This window comes from Equus przewalskii, chromosome X (genome assembly GCF_037783145.1).
Source record: "Equus przewalskii isolate Varuska chromosome X, EquPr2, whole genome shotgun sequence".
Taxonomy (NCBI): domain Eukaryota; kingdom Metazoa; phylum Chordata; class Mammalia; order Perissodactyla; family Equidae; genus Equus; species Equus przewalskii.
Genome location: NC_091863.1, coordinates 89,830,671 through 89,850,073, shown reverse-complemented (window position 1 = coordinate 89,850,073; position 19,403 = coordinate 89,830,671). Strand labels below are relative to the sequence as shown.

The window sequence follows — 19,403 nt, the reverse complement described above, 5'->3', positions numbered from 1 at the left end:
TAAATGCATATAAGCAATCTTTGCAGAAGATTAAAAGTTGAGGAAAACCTAACATTGAAATATACTTTTAATCCTTAGATACTCTCAAAATCAGAAGGGTCTAAGATCAATTTTTTAGGACTTGCTTTCCAAAGTTGCTAATTTCTGTCACTCACACGTTTTTTAAAGGGTGACAAAATAATTTATTGAGGATCTACTAATTACTGATCATTCTAATGTACATATTCTATTTAATGCTAACAAAATTATGAGGAAGAGTTTGTCATCACTATTATATAAATGAAGAAAATAATTCAAAGAGGGAAAATTAATTATCTAAAGCAACATAGAAAAAAAATAGAAGTGAAGATAATTCTTGTGAACGTAAATCTGGCTGTCTTTTTTTTGTATGCCGGGGAGTGAGATAAAATGGCTGCCCAATAGATAACTTCACCTGCACAATAAGGGGTGGTTGGGAAAGGAAGTGAAATAACTAAGGGAATTTTCCTACCCAGAGACAGAAAATAAACAATTAACCAACTGAGCATGTGCTATGGGGATAGGGTTATCTAACAGGGGAGCAAGAAACTAGAAAGAATAAGTAAGGCAGGGATTTCACATTGATAGGTAAGTGGGATGGAAGTCACAGTAGTGTTTGTAAGTGTCAAAGCAAAGATTCAAACTCAAGATCTTCCTCTTTTCCTCTAGACTTATACATAGCTTTGTTCATATGTTTCCTTATTTCTGGAATATTATTTCCCTCCAACTTTTCCTGCAAAATTTTTGCCAGTCTATCAAGTGCCAGTTCTAATACAACTTCTCAGTGAAGCGTTTCATTATCCATTTCCTCTACCCAGCAGATGGGATCTTTCTTTCACCTGTGGGATATGATATTGAAAGGCATCAGTACTGGAGTACAGAAGAGTATTGGGGCACTAGAATGGGATTAGGGTTGCCTTTGGACATCTTTTTTGACCTGCTTTCTTGATAAGTTCTTCTGAGATGCCAGCATCATGCTCCAGAATCCTTGCATTGACCCTAGACGCAGCTGGCAGAACTGAGAGAGGATTGGGCCAGTGTCATCTGTACAGTCAACCATGAGGGACCAATGCAAAAGTTTCACATCTCACTGTGTCTTTTGCTGAATGTAGATGTTTCTCTACTTCTTAGAGAAAAAGAATCAAAGGCTGCTGTTGATCTGCATAGTTCAGCCTTATGCTTGGATTTTGTTAATGTTTGTGCTCAAATGCACTTGGATTTCTGAATACTAATCTCATTTAATAGAAACTTATCTAAAAGAAGAAATGAGAAGATGAAAGGAAATGTCTCAAATACTGATCCAGATGCTCCTTTATGGCTCCTACATGGAAGAGTTAATCCTGCACTGACCACTGTGATAGCCAACAGCTAAATGTGACTATTGAACGCATGAAATGTGGCTAGTATGAAATGAGATGTGCTGTAAGTGTAAAGTACACACTAGTTTCAAAGACTTAGCATGAAAAAAGAAATGTAAAATATCTTAACTATTTGTATATTAATTACATGTTATAATAATATTTTTGATATTTTGGGTTAAATAAGTTGAAATTAATTTTACCTATTTCTTTTTACTTTTTATTTTTAAGTGAGGAAGATTGGCCCTGAGCTAACATCTGTGCCAGTCTTCCTTTATTTTATATGTGGGATGCCACCACAGCATGACTTGATGCGTGGCATGTCGGTCTGCACCCAGGATCCAAACCCTTGAACCCTGAGCTGCCAAAGCAGAACATGCAAATTTAACCACTATGCTGCCAGGCCAGCCCCATCTTTTTTACATTTTTAATATAGTCACTAGAAAATTTTAAATTACATATGTGGCTGACATTTGTGGCTTGGATAATATTTCTGTTGTGCAGTGCTGGTTTAGACCCTTACTACTCAAAGTGTGGTCCAAGGACCAGCATCATTAGCATCATCTTGGATCTAGTTAGGGCTTGCCCCAGACCTGCTGAATCAGAATCTGCATTTAACATGATCCACAGGTAATTGCGTTGTGCATTAAAACTTGAGAAGCACTGCTCTAGACGTTGCACAGAGACAAATTCTTGCCTCAACTTTAAGTATGTGAAAAAGTTTTGGCCAAACATCAGTCTATCAGTCTAGATGATGCTGTGAAGGTATTTTTTAGATATGATTAACATTTACAATCAATAGATTTTGAGTAAAGCAGATCACCCTGTATAATATAAGTGGGCCTTATTTAATCAGCTGATGATCTTAAGAGAAAAACAGATTTTCCAAGGAAGAAGCCATGCTGCCTTAAGACTGCAACATAGAGGAAACTGCCTGAGTTTCCTGCCTGCTGGCCTGCCCTGCATTTCAGACTCTAGACTGCAACATCAACTGCTACCTTCATGTCCAGACTTCATGCCCTAGGAATGTCAGACTTGCCAGGCCCCACAATCATGTGAGCCAAATAAATCTCTCTTGTGTTTGCCTGGAGAGCCCTGACTAATACAGGCTGCTTCACTTACCATGATCCTATGTACCAAATCTCATGTCTGTTCTTTTTGCTTCACCCTTTAGTTCTGGCATATTACTCACATAGATTTTTAACCAAGTCTGATTTCTTTTTCTTGTTCCATCCTGGGGTTGACTCGCCAAAAGATCCTCAATGTTAAAGGATAATTTCATAAAGGTAGAATCATGATTTATACAAATATAGAATAAACACACATCACGGGTCTTATTTAACTCACTCATTAATGATTGAACAAGTAAGATGTTAATACTGGTTCAAAGGAGAATCCAAAGAACTGATGTATATATATAAGTAATCAAATGAATTTCCTACTAGATGCAAAACTGATTAATACAGGGAAATAAAATGTAAGGTGTAGAATCATCTTTTCTTCAATCAATTGTGTCCCCAACCAGAAAAAATTCATTTGCATCTCTATGGATAAAAATGATTTGCATTATTATCTGTTTTCTACAACATTCAGAATTGTAAAATAGCCCAAAGAGACTGAAAAGCATAGATCTTAATAGAATCAGATAATCCCTAAAGGTCTTCTAGACAACATCTAGAATTCCTTTGAAATGGCCTAGTAATTTTTTGCCAATTTTTTTTTAGTGTTTCACAAGATTTATAAGAACAAGTTGTTGCTCAAGCATGCTGTTTATTAGATTACTGTCGTAAGATAGGAAACCACCATGACAGTCTTAGTACTGTCCCAAAATGGAGAAATTAAGGAAGGGTGTCTATAAGATGTTTTAGAGTCTAGAATGGGTGATTTTAAGGTGATTTTGAAGGCAGGAATCTGCTATAGATTTGGCAGAGTTGATGCAATCCCCAAATACCTTGGGATTGGTGAACACAGCAAGGATGAGCATTTTGAAGTGAATATTGATCATCAAGCTATTTTAGTTGGCTTATCTTCTAACAGTAAGTATTTCCTACAGTGAGAAGCTAAATTCTTATTCCTGGTCCCAGTTTAAGGACAGGAAAGCATGCCTGGAGTCAGTATCATTTACAGAGGGACAAGAAATTATGTTGGTATCAGTTCTCACTAGTGTCTGATAGCCAACAGGCCTTACCCAATTATTTGTATATGCCCTTGCTCTGTTTGCCTAACTGTTTTAGAGCAAAAATACCTGCTCTGACTTTGAAAACTTAACACACTTCATTCCCAAATGGCTTCTTGATCTGTATAGGGACCTGCTCGGAACCCCACAGTTGGTGTACAGATTATTTTAAGCTGAAGACATTTGAGATTCAATAGGGATAGAAAGAAGCCTTCTCAGAACTTCCTTGTTTGACTAAAAGCAGAAACTTCTGAGAAATGATGACTACCATAAATTCACTCTTGGGGGAGCCTTCTACTTGCAGGAGAGAAACCAAGAGTGAATCTACCATAAATCTCCTCTCTGGAGTTTCATGGCCATGAAGGAGACAGAAAGACCACTCACAGCTACATAAACAAAATTATCACAAACTTTTTTATCTCCTCTTTGTTCTTCTAGAAACTCACTTGTCTTTCCTAAAGAAACCTATTTGTTCTTCCCATGGAAGCCTTCTCCCCTCTTCCCTTCCCCTACTAAGTTAGGTATATAAGCCCAAAATTCTAACTACCCCTTTGAGTTACTTCTCACTGAGCACTCCCTCATATGTGCACACTGCATGTGTAAATAAACTCTGGTTTTTCCTCTTGCTAATTTATCTTTTGTTGGTTTAATTCACACATCCCCGCATCCTGAACCCCACATAGTAGAGGAAAAGCTTCCCTCTCCTAAACCTGCAAACTGCAACACACTCTTAACTACTATTGTAGGAACCCTCCTTTTGCTTAAAATTTTAAGAATTGTTTTTGAGTAAATACGTTTTGTAAATTCTTGCTCTTATTAAGAAAGAAATTAAAACAAATTTAAACTGTTTATTTTACCCTTTGTCCTACCTGTAGTTATATCTATAGGTAAAACTCTACAAATTTTCTTGGGCAATTAATTTGCAGTTGTTTCTCAGTTTGTGGTGATCTAGGAAACAAGTGTGTTTTAGCTGTACCTTTAGGCTAAATTCTCTATAAAGCAGTAATATCTAAGCATCACCTGAGGAATTTGTAGAAAGTGCAAATTCCTGCTTCCCACCTCCCATCTCCATATATTCTGATTCACTAAGCAGGAATCTAGGGGTTTGTAACAAGCACCCCAAGTATGAAATTTAAGCATGCTACACTTTATTTTTTTATTTTTTAAAGATTTTATTTTTTCCTTTTTCTCCCCAAATTCCCCCAGTACATAGTTGGATATTCTTCGTTGTGGGTCCCTACAGTTGTGGCATGTGGGACGCCGTTTCAGCGTGGTTTGTTGAGCAGTGCCATGTCCGCGCCCAGGATTCGAACCAACGAAACACTGGGCCGCCTGCAGCGGAGCGCGCGAACTTAACCACTCAGCCACGGGGCCGGCCCCAGCATGCTCCACTTTAAAAGGGCTGTCCCAAAAACCCAAAATACCTAGACCAAATATATGTAGACAAGACACTCAGAAAATAAAGTCATCTTTTTTTTTTTTAAATCTCATTTAATGCCATTTTGAAATACTGGGGAAATTTGTAATACGGTTGTTATCTTGGGAATAAAAAATTTTTAAAAATCAACACTTGCTATATTAACATTAACATCTTTTTAAAATACTAAAGTATCTATGGCTACTCCTGATTTGGAATATATACGTATTTAATTCTATGTTCAAGACATAAAAGCGTCTTGTTTATGGACCTGCTGAAGCGGGAGACGAAATTCATCACTTTATCTCAAGGGGCAAAAGAGAATATGTGTTTTTTTGTAATGCCAATGAAAGAAAATGGACATGTCTTTTTGTAGTGTAAAAGTTGTTGTACATACATTTTACTAAAATTATTCCCTCTGATAGAAATACCCCTTCGGTCTTCTTTGCTTGGTAATTCTTTTGACGGTCCTTAAAAGTCATCTCCTGTGACCCTCTTCTTTCACTTTATCCATTTTTTTGCTTCATCATAATAACTCCTTTGTTTGTTTTTCCATAGCACTTTGTGGATATCTGCATTATATGTTTTATATGGTAATTAATTTATTATATGTCTGTCTTCCCTGCTAGACCAAACTTCTCCAGGGCAGAAATCATGGTGTAATTATTTTTGTGACCTCAATCCCTAAATTATTACTTCATTCAGGAGACATGCTCACAACTTGATATCTATACACATAAGCCCCTCTATCCACAGGACGTCAAATCCGCTTTGTGAATATAATCTAAGATTTCATCAGGCACTTTCCCCTAACAATGATAAACTAAAGATATATACATCCTAATAATTTCTGTTGATGACAGGGTAAGTGACGTATTCAAAGCATTGTTAGATTTCTTTGAAAATTGATAAAATCTAAGAGAGAAGTTCCTATTTTCGGATTGTAAGGTACAAATAAAGAAAGCAAAAAGCCCCATATAACGACTACCTAGGATAAGAGGATGATTGGGTGAATTTTTTGTTTTCTTAGTTCCAATGAGGTGATGTTCAACAATATGGCGTTTCTGTCAGCTTAAATTTGCTCAAGGCTGCTTTGTCTGATTCTGCTGCCCAATGGTAGTGTTCATAACTTAGGCAATGTTGTTGTTGCTAGGAAACATAGTTACTTTCTACTACTACAATCAATTTTGAAAAAATAATACGATATTAAATTTTGTTTGTGAGCGTGTGTTCTACATGTTTCAAGCTAAATAAAATCATAATAAAAACTATGTAAAACATTATGATTCTGACTAGTATATGTCAAGAATGTGTGAGTCTGAACTACTCAGATGCCACTCCAATTTACTGCTACATTATGCTGTGAGAAAGGTCAGCCAGGAAATGGGCCAGGGCCTTTTAAAAATCCCCATGTTCAGCCAATTCTATTAGTTCCAAGTGCTTTGCTCTTTTCCTCTCTGAGGATACATCAGCTTAGCATAATAGGTCCAATTTTCAAAAGGCTGCGTTTGATTTATTTCTTTTGGAAATTCAGCTTTCAGCCTGAAAAAAAATAACATGCTTGTATTTAAATAGCCAGATTTCCCACACCAAACTGGTAGGTGGAATTATGGAATCAGAAAAGACTTCTCTTAGAGACTGATTACTGAAGCACATTTTAAATAACGAACTATGAAGGAGAATTAAAATTTTCTTCCCATTATCCTGATGTTAAGAAGTAAGAGTACAGAATCTTAGGGGACCAAATACCCTGATTTCTTGAAAGCCTGCCTAGGAGGCTTGAATGCAGTCATTACTTCACAACATGACTTCACTTCAAGTATACATGATTTGAAAATTAAAAACAGGAGCAGGCAGTTTTTAAGTGTACCAAGCAAGGAAGTGGCAAAATACTTGTCACTAAACAGATAATCAGCATTGCAAAACTTGGCTCATGATATGCGCAGAAATTCTACACCATGGCCAAATATTATCATTACTCAAATTGTACCTACTAGCATTTTTTTTAATTCTTTGGAATTTAAAGGATGGTGTTAAAACATAATTTTTTAAAAATAAAATCATGACTATCATACAAATATAAAATGAACATGTGTCAAAGATTTTATTTAATTCATTAATTAATGAAAGAACCAGAAAGATGTTATTGGTTCAAGGTGAATTCAAAGAGCAGAAAAATAGCTTATGAAATGAATTTACAAATACAGCATAGATTCAAAACTGGCTTTTTCCACAGAGGGAGAGGGGAATCAGTTGTATGTCCACTAGACAGAATTTACGTGCATATGGAAAAATTATTTGCAGCTCTTTCGGTTATCTACAACTTAGAATTGTAAAGTAATTCAAAGACAATGAAAGGTGGAGATAACCCTGATAGGCAAATTCGACAGGACACTCACTATTACTTTTTTGTCCATTTTGATCTTTCATAATTTTTGCTAACAATACACTCTGTGTATACAAGAAATGGTTAATTTCATTAAGGTAATTTAAGTTTTCCCTTACAAAGATAGTTCTTATATATTGCTATAGTAATTCATAGTTTTATTGTTAATTTTGTGTGTGTGTGGTTAATTTACAAAACATGCTCTAGTTCTTCTTGTGAGTGAATTGAAGGATAACTAGGAGAGCTTCTTATACTCCTTTAAAGAACTCTTCTGTGGTAGGTGGCCCCCAAGATTCCCACCCTCTGGTGTACACACCCTGAATAAAAACCTCCCCTTGATTGTGGGAGGGCTCAATGAATATGTTGGCAAACGGATTTTGCAGATGTTGCTTTTGAGTTAATCAAAATGGAGTTTATTCTGGTTAGACCTAACCCAATCAGGTGAGCCCTCAAAGGAGATAAGAAGCAACAGCAGACATTATCCTGTTGGCCTTGAAGACAGCCACCATGAGTTGAACAGTTACAAGGAAACGAAATCTTCCATCACCACGAGATCTTGGAAGAGAGCCTTTAGCCTCAGGTGAGACCTCAGCCCTGGCCAACACCTTGATTTCAGCCTAGTGAGGTGATGAAAGAAACCGGCTGATCTGTGCCCAAATTCCTGACCCACAAAATAAATGGGTGTTTTTTTTAAGCTGCTAAGTTTGTGGTATTTTGGTACACAACAATAGAAAACTAATATACTTCCCCTTTCCTCTAAGAAGAATTGCCCCCTCCCCAAATAGATAAATGGTGTAGATAAATAAGTAAACAAGCAAGCAAACGAACAAGAAAAGAAACCCCACAAGAATAATTTGAGGTCTTGGTTAGGATAACTGCATGTTTTGAATAATAATTGACACTCCTCCAATCAAATAAAGATAATAAGAATCTCTGGAAAAATATGTATGTTATTCCTTTTGTTTTTGTTTCTGTTTTTCTAATGACAAAAGGAATACATGTTCATTTTAGAAACTTTGGAAACCACAGAAAGGCATAGCATTAACATTTTGGAGGATTTCATATTAATTTTGTTTCTATACACATTTTTCATATACCATGATCATCCTTGCCCACCATTGATCCCTAGTTCCTAAAATAGTGCCTGGTACATAGTGGATGCTAAGATAAGATTTACTGAGTGTAGAAAAGATAGGAGAGTAGATAAACAAGTTTGTCTTTTTGTTATTATTTAAGGATATTGTATAGTTCTAATTTTTGTGACTCTCTACATCAAACATGGTTATATAATGCCTAAAGAAGTAATAAACACAGAACTTTACAGTACACTATGTACAGTCAAGAACCCAGGAGCAACTCACACAAGCCTATGGCTTCAGCTTCTGGCTCATTGCTATCTCTTTCCCTTCCCTTTCTGGTGAACAGATTTTATCTGTTATATCTTAAAAAAAAAACAGCCTTATTGAGATATAATTTATATATCATAAAACTCACCCATTTAAAGTTACAATTCAGTGGCCTTTAGTACATTCAGAGAGTTGTACATCCATCACTATAATCTTTGTTGTACTTTTTAATTAGAAAAAGAATAGATTTTATTCACCATTGTTAATGTGATTAGGCTCCTAATATCTTTGTGAATCCACTATCTTGACTGGAAACTGCTGATTTCTTTTACTGAAAATTTATCTTTTTCTATAGCATTTGGTATATCTAATATAAGTTGAAAGTGTTTTCCTTCAATTGTATATGGTCCTTATGATGGAATATTATTAGGTGATAAAAAGGAATGAACATTCTACAACATGGATGAACCTTGAAAACATCTTGCTGAGTGAAAGAAGCCAGCCACAAAAGACCTTGTATATAATTCCATTTATTCATTTATGTGAAAGGTCCAGATAGGCAAATCCATAGAGCTAGAAAGTGAATTAGTGGTTGCCAGAAATGGGGGAGGGGTAAACGAGGAGGTACAGAGTTTTTCGGGGGGTGATGAAATGATATGATATTTGTTCTAAAATTAGATTTTGTTGATGATTGCACAACTCTATGAATGTATTTTTAAAAATTGAATTATATAATTTAAATGGGTAAGTTTTATGCTGTATATATGTATTATATCTCAATACAGCTGTGAAAAATGTATTTGTATGGGTAAGAATTTCATTCTAATTGAAAATATTGAAAACTAATGATGCTGAAGGACAAATTTTTAAAAAGTTATAGCTATATTTAAACATTAACCAAATCACAAAAGGCTTTTTATTTCTTATATTTATTTTAAAAATTTTTATATAGAAAATGTGATTACTGGTGAATTCCATCTAACATTTAAGGAAGAAATAATACGAATTCAACAAAAACTCTTCCAAAAAGTGGAGGAGAGGGACCTCTTACCAACTCATTCTATGAGGCCAGCATTACTCTGATCCCAAAACAAGACAGACATTACAAAAAAACCCCACTACTGACCAATATCCTTCACAAACCTAGAGGCAAAAATTTTAAACAAAACTTGAGCAAGTTGAATCCGACAATATGTAAAAAAGATAATACATACAATAAAGTTGGACTTCTCCCAGGAATACAGATTTGATTTAACATTCAAAAGCAATCAATGTAATTTATCATACTAACAAATTAATACACAAACATTATGATTTCAATAGATGCAGAAAAGTAATTTGACTCAATTCAACATCTATCCTCATTAAAATTCTCAGCAAAATAGGAATCAAAGAAACTTTCTCAACCAGATAAAGAGCAACTATGGAAAACATATAGGTAGCATTATATTTAATGGTGAAAGATTGAATGACTTCCCCCTAAAATCAAGAATAAGACAAGAGTGTCCACTGTTATCACTTCTTTTCAACATTGTGCTAGACGTTCTGGCCAGTGCAACCAGGCAAAAATAAACAAATAATAAATAGATAAATAAATGGCAAGCATATTGGAAAGGAAAAAGTAAAACTGTCTTTATTTGTGGACAACATGAAACTCTATGTAGAAAATCTGATGGAATCCACAAAAAAGATACTAGAAAACTAATGCATGAGTATATCAGGTTGCAGGTTACACGATCAGTATACAAAAATCAATTGTATTTTTATATATTAGCAATGAACAATCAAGAAATGAAATTTAAAGAGTAATGCCATTTGTAATAGCACTTAGGGATCAAAAACACTTAAGGATAGGGGCTGGCCCAGTGGTGCAGCGGTTAAGTGCGCACGTTCTGGTTTGGCTGCCCGGGGTTCTCTGGTTTGGATCCCAGGTGAGGACATGGCTCTGCTTGGCAAGCCATTCTGTGGCAGGCGTCCCACATACAAAGTAGAGGAAGATGGACACCGATGTTAGCTCAGGGCCAGTCTTCCTTAGCAAAAAGAGGAGGATTGGCAGCAGATTTTAGCTCAGGGCCAATCTTCCTAAAAAAAAAACCCTCAAACACTTAAGCATACTTAGGAGTAAAGCTGACAAAAGATATGCAAGACTGAATACTATAAAACACTGCTGAAATAAAGAAGACCTAAATTAATACACCCTGTGCATGGGTTGGAAGACTCAGTATCGTTGAGATCACTTCTCCCCAAATTGATCTATAGATTCAATGAAATCTCAATTAAAATCCCAGTTTGTTTTTCTGACAAAATTGCCAAATTTATTCTAAAATGAATCTAGAAAGGCAAAGTACCTAGAATAGTCAAAACTAAAATAGAACAAAGTTGGGGGCTACAACTGTCTGATTTCAAGTCTTATTATAAAGCTGCGGTAATTAAGACAATGTGGTATTGGCATCAAGATAGATCAGTGGAACAGAATAGAGAGTCCAAAGATAAACCCACATATATATGGACAACTGATTTTTGACAAGTGCAAAGGCAATTCAGTGGAAAAGTTTTGGTTTTTTTAAATAAATGATGCTGGAAAAAGAAGTTATCTATATGCAAAAAAAGAAGAACTTCAATCTAAACCTCACACCATACACAAAATTTAACTCAAAATGGATCATAGACCTAAATGTAAACCTAAAACTATAAAGCTTTTAGAGGGAAACATAGGAGAATACCTCTGCGACCTTTGGTTAGGGAACAACCTCTTAGATACAACACCATAAGCACAATCCATAAAAAACTGATAAAAGACTTCATGGAAAATAAAAACTTTTGCTCTTCAAAAGACACTGTTAGGTGACTGAAAAGACAAGCTACAAACTGGGAGAAGATATTTACAAAGCATATTTCTCGTAAAATACTTGTATCCAGGATATATAAAGAACACTCAAAACCTAATAATAAACAACCAACCAAGTAAAAAAAGCAAAATATTTGAGCAAACATTTCATCAAAGAAGATACATGGATCATAAAAAAGTCGCATGAGAAAATGGTCAACCTCATTAGTCATTAAGGATATTGCAAATTAAAACCCCAATGAAATACCACTACCCACCTATTAAAATGACATTTAGGGGCTGGCCCAGTGGCGCAGTGGTTAAGTTCGCATGTTCTGCTTCAGTGGCCCAGCGTTCACAGGCTCAGATCCTGGGTGCTGACCTAGCACCACTTGTCAAGCCATGCTGTGGCAGGCGTCCCACATATGGAGGAAGATGGGCACGGATGTTAGCTCAGGGCCAGTCTTCCTCAGCAAAAAGAGGAGGATTGGCAGCAGATGTTAGCTCAGGGCTAATCTTCCTCAAAAAAAAGTTTAAAAAAATGACATGTATTAACAAGGATATGAAGGAGTTGGAATTCTCATAACACTGCTGGTGGAATGTAAAATGGTACATCCACTTTGGAAATGAGTTTGGCAGTTTCTTAAAAAGTTAAATGCACAGCTACCATATGATTGAGCCAGTCCTTCTCTAGGTATTTACCCAAGAAAAAAGAAAGCATAGATCCTTTCAACAATTTATACATGAATGCTTATAGCTACTTTATGTGTAGTGGCCAAAAAGTGGAAACAACCCAGATATCCATCAATGGGTGAATAGATAAACAAATTGGTGTATGTTCATACTAGGGAATACTGCTCACTAATAAAAAGGAACGAACTTTTGATACAACAACATGGATGAATCTCAAAATAATTTTGCCAAGAAGCCATCCCCCAAAGAACACATACTCATGATTCCATTGATACAAATCTTAAGAACATACAAACAAATCTATATTGACAGAAAGTACATCAGTGGTTGCTTGAGGAAGGGGAGAGTAGAGAGGAGTGGGAGACAGGAGTTACCAAGGGGCAAAAGAAAACTTTGGAGGTGATGGATATGTTCACCATCCTGGTTGTGGGACTGGTTTCACATGTATATGCATATGTCAATGCTTAACAAATTGTGTACTTTAGAGGTGTACAGTTTATTTTATGTCATTTTTCTTCAATAAAGGTGTTTTAAAAAAACTCATTGAGCAAAAAGAAAAAAAAAAGTGTGATTATCTTCACCGTCCTTATTGGCATTGGCGGTAATAAAAATCTTATTTTAAAATGGTCGATTGATCACAACCCAAAGTGACTTTTCCCCCTTCCTTGGAGTAGCTGAACATATAGAAGAATCAATAAGTTAGGGAACTTTAAACATAGAACCACAGGCATTAAATACTTTTAAGCTGGAATATTCCATATGTTGATGATATTAATGCAGTTAAATTGAGCAAAACATTCCTAATCCTGAAAGCTTAAAATTAGGGTTCTTATCAAAATACAGGTACATGATGGCACTGCAAACCTCCCCCCACATATGAAGTCATTTTGACGTATACCAATCTATTTTTCCATTTAGTCATTTTGAGTAAGCTCTCTTGGTGTGAGTGTGGGGGGGGGAGGGTTATAACTTTTTCTATGAGGTGAAGGGAAGCTATTCCATTGCTAGATTTCCTACTAGCAAAGAAAAGAATTGTGGCAACAAGTGGATAATTCAGGAAAATATGTTTTACTCAATATATGAATATCAGATTTGTAGGGCTTAATATGGATGCTTACCTTTTGACTTTTTTCTTTTCTGATTCTAACATTCTCAATATAAAGTTTAGCATTTTAGTCATGATTCGACTTCAGGCTAATTATCTAGGTTACAGAGCTCATAACCGATCATCCTATCATTGAATTGTACTAGTAGTGATTATATTGCAGAAGCAACCAATCACACAACCCTTGCAGTACTCGATAGCTTATAAACGGGGGCTTTCTAATTTCTTAGGCAGGAAATATTTATGAGAAGTTTGTCTCCGGGAGCCCTGAAACATAGTACTTTGGAATGGTGGAGATAAGTGGTCTCAAATTTAGGTTTATGTTTTCCTATATATTTAAGGGTTATGTGAATAAATTATTCATGTTTAAAATCCAGAAAATATGAGGTTAGAAGATAGTTTATATGACCATATACATATGAATTTATCAATACACTTTAATCTGTGATGTACTTTTTGTACTCAAATATATTCACTGAAAAGTTTGTTCTTCAAGACCATAAAACTGGGGCCAAGACAGAAGGAAATGATTCCTTGCATATTTCCTCAATTACACTTTGTATCCTTTAGGCATAAAGTTTATGGAGAAATCTTACTTTATTCTTAAATATAAACATCAAGTCTATGCTGTCATCGTAGTGCTAATAAATCAAGCAAATTCCTATTTTTATCTGCATTCTAACTCAGGCAAAATGAAAGTTTTCTCTTCATTCAGATTTTCAAGAAAAATTTGGCTGCACAGACCTGTTCAGATTGCTATGGGCTGAAGAGTTAATATAGATTATCTTTTCCATAAATTTGATGCAAATGAGGTAAAGGGAGAAAGAAAAAGCAAGGACTTTGATAGGAAGGTATAGGTGAGGAAAGATGTGGGATAGAGAGAGAGCAGACAGTGAAGGGGAGAAAATACATTGAGCAATGGTTGATGGAGCAAAGTCCTGGAAAATTCAAGAAGAAGTGGGATCAAAATTGTAAGAGACTTACTTTGAAAAGAAGCAGAAACACCCCTTCCTCTGAGACAGGAGGGAAGGAAAAGATCAGTATGACAGATACTGTAGACTGGCCCACTCAACACCCACCCCAGCACACTTCCTGCTGAAATCTTTATTTCTCATCCTTGGAGCTAGGGTTCTGCATGTAATGAGACCTGGATGAAGGAAGTGAACAATGTGTGGTAGTGGCCACATATAGGGAGACTGAACTACTAGCAAATGTGCTGGCAAAGGAATTTCATTCTTCTGGGATCAACGGTGGAGGGAGCTGTCTTGGAATTATGGCAGAAAAGCATAGTTCTGGGGCCTGTGTCAATAACAGCTTGCTTAATAAGCCAGTTTTATAGTTAGGTTTAGGGAGTTGTTTCTAGAAATGTAGTCTACAGTTTGTTCTTTCAGGTCTCCCAATGATTCTGAGGATCATCTAATAACCCTTATTAAACTAAGCTGAATTTAATTCTTAAACTACCTAGAATGGAATGTTTTATCTAGTTCTAAGAATCCTTACCTATACAGTAATTGGTACTGAATGGTGTTGCAAGTAACAGAATCTAAAATGTAGTATTGGCTGAATTGAGACAATGAGGAAATAAATATACACCCACTTTAGTCTGGAAAGCTTGTGACTGGTCAAACTTTTGCCTGTTCTTCCTTGGAGTGTAAACCAAGTGTCACCCGAAGCTGTAGCATTACGAAAAATGGTAGGAAATTTCAGAAATTGGCATGTTTTGGCTCCTTCTTGTGGCTTTGAGAAAAGTTCCATAAGAAAGTGATGAGCTCAGGCTGCAGAAATGGAAGGAAAGATAAATGTACTAAGAAAGGTGCTTTTAGTCTTCGGCTTGCAGTTTAAGTTTACTGAGATTCTTGTAATCTGGAGCCTTGCAGGGTTGAAAAAGTAAAAAGCTTCTGTACTCCAAAGGAAGCCATTAACATGGTAATAACAAAGCTGCAGCCTTAGCAGGAAATAAGATTGATGCTGTGCTGGACAAATTCTCTGATCAAATTAATACTGTTCTCTCCTCAACAAAGCTTATTGTTTCACATGTCCTGAAGGTGGTAGCCATTAAGTTAAAGGAGAAGAGGAAAATGGATAGAGTGCAAAGATAAGCAGCTAAAAGGCCAAATTCTCAGGCTTAGAAAGTTTGCCTAGACCAGTGGTACTCAAAGTGTGGTCCACAGACTATAGCTGTCAGTTCATGAATTTTTGTTACTGGTCTGAGAGGAGATAAGGAGTTTGAACTAGAATGTGAATCAACTTCAACACTAAGATCACCATTTAGTTCATCTGACTTTTTTATGTCAAAACTTTATCAATGAAGGAAGCAATGTGTTAATTTACATTCTGGTGCAATCACCTTATCCTGTCACAGTCTGGAATTTTGAGTAGAACTGGTCTAGAAAACAGTTAGAAAACTGATTACTCACACATAGATTGTATCAGAAATAAACATGCTGGACATCTACTAAATTTTGAGGGAATATATTGCCAAAAAACATCCCATGCCTGACTGGAACAGTCTGTGACTGTTAAACCCCATAAGAATTCCCAGGGTCCTGAACCTGCACCAGCAACAAGAAAGCTGCCCAAAGCTATGTATAAGCTTCCAGAAAGGACATCCTTGACAAAGCTCAGCTCAGGTATAACCAAGAGGATGATGAGTAAGGAAGAACTATGAGAAAGTAGAATCAGGGAAAACAGAGGGCAATGAACAAGGGAAATCCTCCGAGATGATTCCAAAGATTTTGAGGGCTGCCAGATGGAATTGTCAAGGAACTCAAGGAATTTGCTTTACTGCCAAGGTAAGGAAACTTCACTGTTCCTGTTCAGAATGACTTGATAATTGTTAGGATTCAGAGTTTCACATTCTTCTTTTTCTGAATGGGAATTTTTACTTTGGTATGTTCTGCCACATCAAAATCTGATGGAGAGGACTTCACATCACCCAGACATCCTGAGTTTTTTACTGTATCTAGTGATTAGATGAGATTATTACCTCTCTTGGGAAGAGTGTGAGTGTGGTCCATAAATGAGAAGGACGGGCGTAGATATTTGGTAGTCAGAGAGGTAGACTAGAGCAGAGTATACAAGTTGCTTACTCAATGTCCATTTTCCCTTTCTTTTTTTACTAACAGATTTTCCCCAATTTTTGGCAAACATTTTCCAACCTCCCTGGCAGATAGGCATGACTATATTTCACACTTGTGGTCAAATATATGAGGAAGTTGTTGGTTATAACTTCTGAAGATGCTCCCTAAAAGGGGTAGCCAAGCTGACAGCAAAGCCATACCCTAAGGATGGTGGTGAAGCTGTACCACTCCTAGACTGCCCACCTCTGGACTTCTACATGAGAAAAAATAAACCCCCAATTTATTTGAGTCACTGTTTTCCAGTTTCTGTAACGACCAGCCAAATGTAAATTCCTAGTTCATACACTAGATAATATGTAAGTAGCTGTGTTCTCTATTTCCTTAGTAAATCTAGTAATATGTGTTTCTTATTTACTTAGTGAAGTAGAAGTCCAGGTCTGTCTGCTGAAAATTATATTATTTGAATCAATTCAATATGATTTTTATTGAATGCCTATTGTGTGCTTGGAATGAATGTTCATTGAGAGTAATCTTTACTAACTATACTGCAACCCTTACATTATATTTCCTCTTTCCAGGATAATTTTGAAGGACTGCACTTGAATTCATCTCCTTTCCTGCTCTACCCACTGAGCTGAACCTTGGAGGAAATTTTATAGCTGTAGACTAAAAACTTGCCAGGTTGACAACCTGTATCCTGCATTTTTATACCTCAAGATTGAGCACTTTACACCCGCCAAAATACATTACATTTAACTTGCATCATGTATAGTCATATACTTATATGAAAATATGTGTTTTCTATTATGAATGAGATTTGTTTCATAAGTTGTCCATGTTCACTTGCTGTCATGGATTTTAATTGGTTGCCTACTCAGCATCCATTTCCCCCTTCTTCTTTCCTAAGGATACCAGATTTCTGACCAGGTAGTTGCCTTTCCTCCTTGTGGCTAATATATGTACACACAAATTCAAGTAGGTGCACACATTTATGCTTTCCATTGTATATGAGCCTATGTCAGTGAAATGATTTTTCTCTTATACAAAAGGCTTTGTAGATAGTAAATAAAGAGGCTGCATATGGGAGAGAGAGTTTGTGTGGAAGACAGATAAATAACAGAGTGGTAAGAAACAGCACTGGTAGGTGATAGTATACTCCCCCTAAAATGGTAATTTTCTAGTGTTGAATCCTCTAAGACCAGAGCCATGCAAAAGGGCAGGTCCCAAGAGTGATTGACTGCACTTATCAGGACTGACTGTGGCATGCAGTTAGTGAGAGAGGATCCTGAGGCCTAGCCAGAAAGTTTAGATCTTGGGTAATCATTCTGAGCAACTTGAAGCAGGAGAGAAGAGGAGAGCATGGGTCCAGGAGACAAAGTGGGCCAGATGCTAAAGAAGCAGTAACACCAAGGCACCAAAGAAATGATATGAACTAGAGTTAGTAAGAGGCTGCAAAGATCAAGGTGAACACCAGATAGTGGAACAAGCTGGGATGGAGCTTGGTGTTTGCGGAGGATACAGTAATTCAGGAACACATCTCGAAGAATTGGGAATGTAGTTTCAGGCCTCTTTTCTGAATGTTTTGGTTGTTCCCATCAACAGGGGTGAGTCTAATAGGAGCAGACAACAACCAAATAGTATTTCATTGAAAATGAGTATCAGTGCAGAATGGATTACCTACACATGTTTTTTTAACTCCGTGACATTATCATATAGGAAAAAGTTTACTACTACCACTATATGGGGCCAGCATGTGCCAGGCACTCCTAAGAGAACTTAGTATGAATTATCTCACTGAAGTTTTATAATAGCCTTATGAGATAGGTACTTTAATTATTCCCATTTTGCAAATGAGGAAACTAAGGTTCAGAGATGGTAAGTCATTTGCCTAAGATCACTCAGCTAATAAGTGGCACAGCTGGATTGCAAGTCCAAATGTGTCAGATTCCAGAGAGTGTGTGCTCATAAGTGTGTGTTACACTGCCTCTGTGATAATCTCCTATGCTGTTTTCAGAGATGTGGGCCATATGCTCTTCTTCATTAATAGTTTGCTTAGCATTTAGATGAAGGTGCTGCTTCATCCATTTAGCAGTGAAGGGAAAATACATCGAGACTACAGAATGAACAAGACTCTTTCAAGAAAGCAGGAAATAGCTGACCTGAGGCAAGGGTGGAAGTCAACTCCATTCCATAGGATTCACCTGAAAATTTTGAGCAAATAGCAACTTCAATGAATTGCCACCAGAAATTTGTGTTATAATAAACCAAAGATACATTCTTGAAGAAGTGTATACTTGCTGAGAGAGTCTTTTGGAATGTCTGTCATTTTCAGGAGGCTCCTAGGGGTATGGTAGATCAATACTTGAAATTCTCTGCACAGTTCATGATCTGATGCAGGATGCTCAGGGCAAACTCTGAAGAAGCTTTAAACTACGTTTTGCAAAGTTCAAGTGGCTTTCCTTTCTATGTTTTTGTGAACTTCTCAAGATTTTATTTTATTTTATTTGGTGAGGAAGGTTGTCCCTGAGCTAACATCTGTGCCAGTCTTCCTCTATTTAGTATGTGGGATGCCACCACAGCATGGCTTGATGAGCAATGTGTAGGTCTGCGCCCAGCATCCGAATCAGCAAACCCTGGGCTGCCAAAGTGGAGTGTGTGAACTTAACCACTATGCCACTAGGCTGGCACCCCCAAGACTTTAAAAAGTAAAAATGGTTTATTGCAACAGCAACCAATGGTGATTATTCCACAGGCAATACCATTTCAGATGCCTTATAGGTGAAGTCTTTCAAAATGAAGAATAAGGTGACTTCAATTGCAGTTTAAGGCAGCTTAATAAGAAGTTGGTAGTGAGTACTTGTGCTTCAGCCACCTGACACTTGGCTGGCTACAATTGGAAACAAAAGGGGAAATAAAATGGAATTGGAAAAAAGACTCCTATGTTCCCCTCTACTGGATATCCTTAAAGTTACTATCTGTCGACCTCTAAGTACATAT

General features: G+C 36.6%; 1 protein-coding gene across 6 annotated transcripts in view; it reads left to right on the top strand.

The window, feature by feature from the left end:
* The window catches only part of DCX (doublecortin), a 366,408-nt gene that overhangs the window by 50,314 nt on the left and 296,691 nt on the right, over positions 1 to 19,403 (top strand). Inside the window, exon 4 of one of the 6 annotated variants that reach the window (XR_011536038.1) lies at positions 16,985 to 17,098. The exons of the other annotated variants lie outside the window; for them this stretch is intronic. The gene's annotated coding sequence lies outside the window, so the exon portion shown is untranslated. The remainder of the gene's footprint in view (positions 1 to 16,984; positions 17,099 to 19,403) is intronic. 6 annotated transcript variants of the gene reach the window in all.